This window comes from Hakea prostrata, chromosome 2 (genome assembly GCF_041222555.1).
Source record: "Hakea prostrata isolate BN-2017 chromosome 2, UWA_Hpros_2, whole genome shotgun sequence".
In the NCBI taxonomy this organism is placed as follows: Eukaryota; Viridiplantae; Streptophyta; class Magnoliopsida; order Proteales; family Proteaceae; genus Hakea; species Hakea prostrata.
This window is the reverse complement of record NC_142601.1, coordinates 40031097-40038842: the sequence shown is the minus strand read 5'-3', so window position 1 is coordinate 40038842 and position 7746 is coordinate 40031097. Positions and strand designations below refer to the sequence as shown.

The 7746-nt window shown below is 37.5% G+C and overlaps 1 long non-coding RNA gene across 10 annotated transcripts; it reads right to left on the bottom strand.

Annotated features, from left to right (window-relative positions):
* Nucleotides 1-2280: 2280 nt before the first annotated feature.
* LOC149024343 (uncharacterized) lies at nucleotides 2281-7523 on the bottom strand. 10 transcript variants are annotated; one of them, XR_016171631.1, is made up of 5 exons: nucleotides 4410-7523; nucleotides 4176-4288; nucleotides 3022-3316; nucleotides 2847-2918; nucleotides 2282-2757 (listed from the first exon to the last, which is right to left on the bottom strand). It is a non-coding gene; the product is annotated as an uncharacterized LOC149024343 (long non-coding RNA). The 10 variants fall into 10 exon arrangements; XR_016171630.1 differs by having other exon boundaries at nucleotides 2283-2757; nucleotides 4782-7523; XR_016171636.1 differs by having other exon boundaries at nucleotides 2283-2757; nucleotides 4176-4857; nucleotides 4954-7523.
* Nucleotides 7524-7746: the final 223 nt, after the last annotated feature.

The window sequence follows — 7746 nt, the reverse complement described above, 5'->3', positions numbered from 1 at the left end:
CAAAATATTTTTCTTTTGAGGATATTCAAAATATCGGCCCGAGGAGCATTCAATGGAGTGTACTCACTTCTACCGGGGGATCTTTGGCGCCAAGGCTGGGATCTTCCAACCCGATCGCGAACATTCTTCTTTGGCTTATGCTTCGCTCAGAGCCTTTTGTTCCTTATTGGAGACTTTATTATCTCCCCCGGCACGCATCTAGAATCTCCATGACTTCAGCCTACTTCGGCATCTCTGTACCAACTCAAGCATAAGTCGTGGGTATATCCCGTAGTAATAACTCCAGGAGTTTCCGATTTGTGAGTCCTGTGAATAGAGCGGTTCAGGCTACTGTTCATCTAAGTTTTCTATCTCCATCGTCACTTTGTTGAATCTTTTTAGAAATTCTCTCGATCGATTCGTTCTTTCCTTGTTTGACGAGAAACAAGGTTTCTTCCGTTTTCTTGACCTGTATCCCACTGCCGAATCGCCCTATGAATTGGCGCGCCAATTCGTCAAAGTTTACGATCCTTCCCGAGGGAGGTTAGAAAACCACTTTTGTGCCGCTCCGAGTTAAAGATGAACCGAAAACCCCGCATAAAATTTCATCGAATTACCTGAAACTGCCATGGTCTGTTGGTAATAGCCGATGTGAGCTGTTGGATCTCCGGAGCCATCGAACGTTGAGAAGGTAGGCAAACGAAAGTTATGGGGAAACCGATATCCCGCAATCGGCTCAGCAAAAGGAGTCTTCCGAATGACCGAGTAAATATCCTCGATTATTCTTCCCTTAGCCAATTGCCCTAACTTCTCATTGATGTTGGCCAATTCTTGACCAATCTGGGTCGGGTGATCTTCAGCAATACGATCACGACCTCGATTAACACGATCATCACGTGCTACTCGATCATCACGAACAGTCCGTCCTTCACGAACGTTTCTCTTGTCACGAACTGCTCTATCATCACGAACGGTTCTTCGACGGTGGGTGAGTGAGTTCTTACCCCAAAGTATCCAACCTTGTATTTGAATCGGTTGTACTCTCTTGCGGTCTGTCGAACCGATCGCCTCGCCTTGGTTGATCATCAATCCTCCGAAGTCCTCGGTCTCCTTCACGGAAATTCTGATCAACATTCCGGTCTTCAGCCATTCTTTGGTCACGTGGTATTTGATCACATGGCAATGCACGTCTCCCTGAATCGTATTGATCAGGTTCTTGTGGTAAAACCACTCGTCTCGTGAGCACGCGGAGTGCTTGGCTCACCTCCAAGAGTTGAATCTTTACCTGATCCAATTGATCTTGGATTGTATCAGGAGGAAGATTACGTCCTCCCTGGCCATCATCCACCTCGATAGGATTTTGGCTTTCCTGGGGAATATCTGGATTATTCACCCCAGGTATCTGAACACCGGAATTGCGTTGTGCAGCGGCTGCTGATCTAGTCACCATGGCTTTTTCAAGTCTTTCCCACAGACGGCGCCAAATGATGCGTCCAAAATCTGCTCAGCCCTTAGATCTCCATGTGATGTCCTGCAAAACAAAAGCGTCAGATGTGGCCCGACCGCCTGGGTCGGGAGTCCTCCTCCGAAGGCTAAGTCAGTTGATGAACTTAATCACAAACACTACAACAAAACGGGCATATAACCGCGGAATTTTCCGCAGTAAAATGTAATGAAATCCGTAGTAATAGCCTATAGCTACGGATTACATGCGGTTTATTATCTGTCGCAACAGGCTCCGTCGCAAACGCAGTAGCTACACATAAAATACTGCATGTACAAGGTTGTCTATAGCTATGGTTTTTTAGTTACAGGTATTTCTGTAGCTATATCTATAGCTACGGATTGTTAGTTACATATGTTTCCACATCCAACTTCTAGCTATACATATTGAAGCGACAGATATTTTTGTGGTTATAGATCATGTAGCTGCGGAAAATATAACTACAGATGTTTCCGCGGCTACTCTATAGATACGGAAAAAATAACCGTGGATGTTTCCGCATCTAACTTCTACCTACACATATTGTAGCCACAAATAATTCCACATTTATATATCCTCTAGCTGCGGAAAATATAAATACATATGTTACCGCGGCTAGCCTATAGCTACGAAAAATATAAATTGTGGATATTCCGCAGATTAACTTCTAACTACACATTGTAGCGCCAGATGTTTCCGTGGCTATATATCTTTTAGCTGCGGATGTTTTTGCATCTCAATTTTTGATATACACATTGTAGCGACTAACATTTCCATGGCTAATCTATAGCTTCGGTATATTAATTACGAATGTTTCTTTTACAATGCTTTAGATGTAGAAATTTATTTGTAGGTATTTCATCCACAATGAAGATGTGACTATAGATTTTATTCTACAAATGTATTCAGGTCATTTATTGGTACCAATATTAAAGTGGATTGTCTTATGAAATTTTTAACTACAAACTCTTTATAAAGGCTATAACATATATAGACACAGATTAGTATATATACACTTCTTCACAACAAATGTATAGAAACAAAATACATATTTATTGAATTCATTGTCATTTGAAATCTATACACACCAATTAAAAGTAAAAAGAAGTTATTTGTCATCCAATTGACTCAAATTAGAATAACTGCAAATTAAAACTTAAATCAAGATAAAAGGTTTGTGTTAAAATTCAAAGTGCACTTAAAAAAAACACTGGAATCAATTAGTCGATCCAAGCCCTTTGCTTTATGCTGTGTGAAACTCTGCGGTGGCTGAATAAACTTCTTAATAAATTATCCTGCAATCAATATAAAATAAATAAATAAACAATTAATAATGTTGTAACAAAAATTCATAAGAAACTCATAGCTTAGAGTATCACATTACCTTCAAGAGAAAAGATGCATCATTGCTCCTAGAAGGGTGATTTACTTCATGACTATTAAAATGATTAAGTCCCTATCACAAGGATACAATATTTACAAAATCAATAACAATAAGAATCATAGAGTTTTAAGAATAAAATAAACTTTAGAGATTAATAAAATTTTAGTAATATTACCTGTTCCTCAGATGAAAAATCTTCCATTTGACAATCTGGATTTGATTGTTTAACAACTGATAAAATTCAGGTGACTTGAGCTTCTAACATATTAACTTTATTTTTCAAGAAAGTAACTTGTTCAAGGACATCTTCTCTTTTATTTTCTTAGAGACAAGCCTAGCTCCCAATCCTAGCCATTGAATGCGTCTACGTTTATCTTTCTTTAACACCTGAGAAAAGATGTCAGTGACCCAATTACTCTCGCCATTGCCTTGAGAGGCATCAATTTCTGCTTCTATTCCATGATTTTTTCCTGCAATTAAGATATAAAATATATATATCATACACATTTATTATGCTTGGGTTATTTAGAAAAAGAATTAGTTGACTGGTATTTTGATTAAAAAAATAATAAACAAAGGAAAAGATACAATTATTTTTATTTTTTATTTTTTTGCAATCTCATCAATTGGACGTCCATTTGCATGTTCATGGGTGATTATGTATAAAACTTACACTCAATCCCAACCTCACTCCCTCCCAAGAATCCTAACCTCAATAGGACTCTTCAACCTAAACATAATTCAAGTAGGATTGACCTTAACCTACTAGGATTAACCTGAAACTATAAAACACTCACAACAGCCCCTTCCCAAACCCAACCAAAAACTCTTACGCATCAATTTCCCAACTCTAACATCAGTTGTCAATTCTTAAATTCCATAACAGTAAAAGCCAAACCTTAATTCCTCTTCAAATAAACCCTAGACCTAAATTCCAGACCTGAAATCTAAATTACAGCAAGGTTACAAGCTTCAAACCAGAATGACCTAATCCTAAGCTTGGCGGAACATTTCTAGGGTATTACCTTATAACATTAAACCCCAATTCCTCCAAGAAACCTCCTATTACAAATGCATACAGCCTTAGAAGACTGTTGAGTGCCTGAGAGAGGATCCTGGAGTGAGCCTAAATCTAGGCCAACATCCCTACAAACTAAACCCTAGAATTTGGTTCACATCAGCCAATCAAAATATTCTTTGAATCCTAATTTTTGGAAATCCTTAGAGTCATACTGTTAAGCTCATATTGTCAGGAAATAGCCATGGGTAGAGCCAAATCAAAAACATGAAATCCAATAAAACAACAAATAATACAAAACCACTAGGTACCTGGATATCACCCACAGGTGAGAAATGCACCACATAGTATCTTTGCAGATGCTGACTTATCCTCCTTTGACCCATTTAATGCTATGTGATATAACTTCTCAATCTCCTCTAAGCTGAAAGCAACAAAGTTGATTTTAGACTAAACAATGGATGCATTAAAATGAGCAGTAATATGAAAATTCTTTTGACATCACGCCGAAACAGGAGTTGTAGTTAGGGCATTCAATAGAGGACCAGCTAATGGAGCCCCTTCCATGAAGGCAGTCCAAGGAGATCCTTGAGCTGGTGATGGATTCGAGGACAAGGTTACTGATGGAAGCACATAACCAGGCCAGAAGTACACAAACTTATCAATCAACTTTCTTGCAATACAAGCCTCCACTATGAGATGTCTCATGTTCCCACCTGCCATAGGAATTAAGTTCTAGCAAAATATAGAAAGCACAATGTAGAAAGTGCTCTATGAGTAAAATAGAGATCATAAAGTCTATTAACAACCCATTTCTCCTGATAATTTTACCAACACAAATCTCCAAAAAGGTTTAAGAAAGTATACAAGCATTAATCAAAAAGTTAGTAGGGAAATAGGATAATGAACAAAGTCACCTGCTTTCACATGTATTAGCACGGCTACCACCATTAAAACTCTCATTTCCATCTGTGAAATTATAGATGAACTCTGCTGCTTTTGCAACAGCATTATTAGCTTCAACAACTGGCGTCTGTTCAACTGATACTCCAAACCCAAAGCTTTCTGTACATTTGCAAATAATCTTACCAAAACCTCACCAGCTGATTTCAAATTTGAGGAGACTGACTTGTAAGCTTCAAGAAACTAAACGTGCACAATACCATCCAATATCTTCTTCTTCTTCTTCTTGACAAAACTACAGTTCACAACCTCACATTAGATGTAGTAAGTATTTACTCCCAGAGAAAGATTAAGTAAAATGACAAAATGAAAACACATGATAATGGAAATAGAAGCTTTTACTACTAATGACCAAGGTAAACTACTACAATGTAGAAGCAATGAATTGAACAACCAGTAAAAGCCCAACAAATAAGAAGAAGAAACAGAGCCATCAGTATATTCTTTCACAAAAAGACTTGTATGATTCAGCTCATACATTTTAAAACAAGTGGAAAGATATGTGTTTTCCAAGTCAAAATGAGAAACAAACTCCAAAATATTTTAAAATAAATGCATCAGCATAAATATGCTAGCAATATCATTGACTTGATTGCTATGTAACTCCAAATAAGCAAAGGGGGCGTATGTTGTTGATGTCATGTGTCTATTTAAGCTTGTCAGCTAATTTTCATAATCATTTAATTAAATAAATTTTCCAATATAAGGAACAGCATGATTCACAAGTTCAAAATATTTGCCTTCAAGGTCTTTGTGTAGACTTTTATCATTACACACAAATTTGCCCACCACTAAATCCGCCCACATAACATTGCAAATCAAAGATTCGATTGCCGTCTTATATTAACAGTACCAAGGCCACATGATAGAATGCATTAACTAAAGCATAACTAAATTTGATAAGAACCTAAACATAACGACTTCACTTTTGTAAGCCCCTCCTTTAGATAGGCAGCAGCATGTTCTCTTCTAGCCCTCTTTCCAATGATGGTTGTTTGGTCATATTAACACATACCTGAGAAATCACCAATCACTTAAAAGCACCCATAAAACTGCTAGCATTTGTGGATATATGCATATAGAACTAGGAATGTGCTAATTAAATCCTGTACCTACAATTTGTCAAATTCACCATGTAAATACAAAACAAAGGGTAATGAATCAGTAGCAATCCCGAGAGACAAAAGCTAAGAATAATACTAGTACATGCGAACTACCAGCAATGGTACTTAAGAAGTGCAACACATGAGCAGCAAGAATATCAAATAGATATACACTTGTAACCTCTAACCTGAATCATTAGATTGCATGCTCTTCCATGGCTTGTGAATTTGCCAGAGCAAAGACAAAACAGGGGAATTTTGAAAATGGTCAAAAGGAATATTGTTCAAAAAGCTATTATCCTCAAGCTCACCTTTGAGTTACTGAAAATCATTTAACATTTGAGATTGGTAACCATGATGTGAAGAAAATAAAAAACTCACATATTGAAAGGAAGAAAATCTTAGATCTCCTATTTGAAACAGCCAAAACCTCCGGATGCAAGGTGAACGTCAGGTATGAAGCATTGAATTTCCTGGCATCTTGGACTTCCAATCCCAAATTAAGGAACCCATAGTTCAGGAAAGAATGCGAGAGAATTAAAAAAGAACCAAACAAAGTAACCGGTGGAGATGTGAACATATGGAAGCGAAGTAGCATTCGGTGGAACGGCCCCTTGTTCACTAGAAGCTGGTTTTCCCTTCTCCCCGAATCATTGACCAAGTAACAACAACAAAAGTAGAACTGAGTTTCCTATTGATCAGACTAATCGAAAACACAAAATTACAAGGAAAGTGAGAAATCCATACAGAACAATACCTGCAACTTCAATATAGATCGTTTTCCTTATATAGTAGTATTCGACTTTGAAAGAGAAGATTCAATGGAGTAGAAGAAGATGCATAACTATTGACGGAAATGGACCCTCACAAAAGCATCTGTAGAAGAGAAAAACCTTGCTATGTTTTTCTCGGAATGTTTTGTTGGAGAGATGCAGAAATCCGTCGAACACATACCGTGCATTACAATTTTCTTCAGAAAAAAAACTCAAAGACTACAAAATAAAGAAAACAACAATAAGAGATGGAAACACTAACCTAAGCAGTAATCACTTTGAAGATATTTCTTCTCTAACATTATTCCTGCTTGAGGATACTTCTTCTCTAACACTCGTATGTGTTGTTCCAGGCTTCCTCACAACCTAACTATCAAATTCGAGTGTGTGGCGGGCTGCAAGAAGAGGAAAAAGAGAAAGTACGCAGAAGGGAATGGGGTGAAGAAGAAAAAGCGAAAGATAGAGATCGACGAACACGGGATAGAAGGAGATTTGGAGTGAGCCAGAGCAAGAGACGAGTTGAGAGACACAATGGGAGAGAAACGACAGAGACGTCGTCTTCGAGAGGGGGAAATTAGGGGGGAAAAGGGCGCCATATTTGGGCGGGTTTATTTTGGGAGGTGCTGGCGGTTTAATTTAAGTAGATACAATAATTTCGAGAAGTTTCATGAAAACTGCCCCCTAAATAAAGATCTTCCACAGTGCTTGGATAGCCAAAATCTGCCTCTAAATTCATATTCGTATTCATTTAAGTGTGTCTCTGTCCGTTAAGCAACCGAATTTGAATTCGGATAATTACTTATCGGGATCAGATAATATCCGGATAAAAACATTTTTCTCACGAAAATGGATTATAATTGGATTCAAAAACCGGTAATTGGATAATCGGAAATAAAAATTATCCGGTTAGAGTAAAGTATTAAACACTTTTCTAAAACATGGCTAATAATTGGATTCGGAAACCGGTAGTCGGTAAGCGGAATTTGTAAATTGAAAAAAAAAAAAATTTTAAATGACAATCACCAATCAATAATCAGATAGTT